Genomic DNA, 849 nt, shown 5'->3' with positions numbered 1-849 from the left:
GTGTGTGTGTGTGTGTGTGTGTGTGTGTGTGTGTGTGTGTGTGTGTGTCCCTGTCCCTCAGGGGCCGCAGCACTCAGGAGACTGGGTCATTCCTGCCCATCACCTGGGCATTACAGTAGAAATGGCCCTGGTGATGAAGGTGCTGGTTAGCTGGTCCCAAGGATATGAGACCTGGCTCTGCCCTTTGTCAGCTGGGTCATTTGGGGAGCTAGCTAGGGCAGTGCTGGAGACCTTGCCTTGGTGGTGGGTGCAGGAGAGCCGGCTGGCTGACCAGCTCAGATACCACCCAGGCCCAGATCCAGGGCTTTAATTTGGCCCTCCCCAACATCTACCCTGTGGATTAACTGCTGCAACATATGAAGGGGCCAGTCATGCAGACCCAAAGCTGCAGGATCTCCACGACAGGGCACCAACAGGATATCGGAGAGAAGTCCTGGTGAGGACCCAGTATTGATAGTGTAGCAGAAGCCAGAAGCCTCGAAACAGACCAATGACTCATTCCAATGACCATTTGCAAGTAAAAGATGTGTAGACAAAAGAGTACACTGTGGGATAAACTGTGACACACCACAGCTTCCACAACGATCTTTTTTTCTTTTGTGGGAGAAGTTGCAAGGGTAGAGGGCAGATACAAAGAGTCAGGAAGATGAATGGGATTGGGGTGCATGATGTGAAATTCACAAAGAATCAGTTAAAAGTTAAATAAAGAAAAGAAAGTCTTGCTGTGAGGTTTGCTTATTTGTTTGTTTGATAAATATATTTTATTTTCAGTTCTGGAGGTATGGGGTGCATACACGTGATCTCCTGAAGCTGGAGTTATAGGCAGAGGTGAGGCATCCTATGAGGCTG

This window comes from Psammomys obesus, unplaced genomic scaffold, assembly GCF_907164565.1.
Source record: "Psammomys obesus unplaced genomic scaffold, mPsaObe1.curated_primary_1811, whole genome shotgun sequence".
NCBI lineage: Eukaryota > Metazoa > Chordata > Mammalia > Rodentia > Muridae > Psammomys > Psammomys obesus.
The sequence above is the reverse complement of the archived record's forward strand: the minus strand, read 5'-3'. Positions refer to the sequence as shown.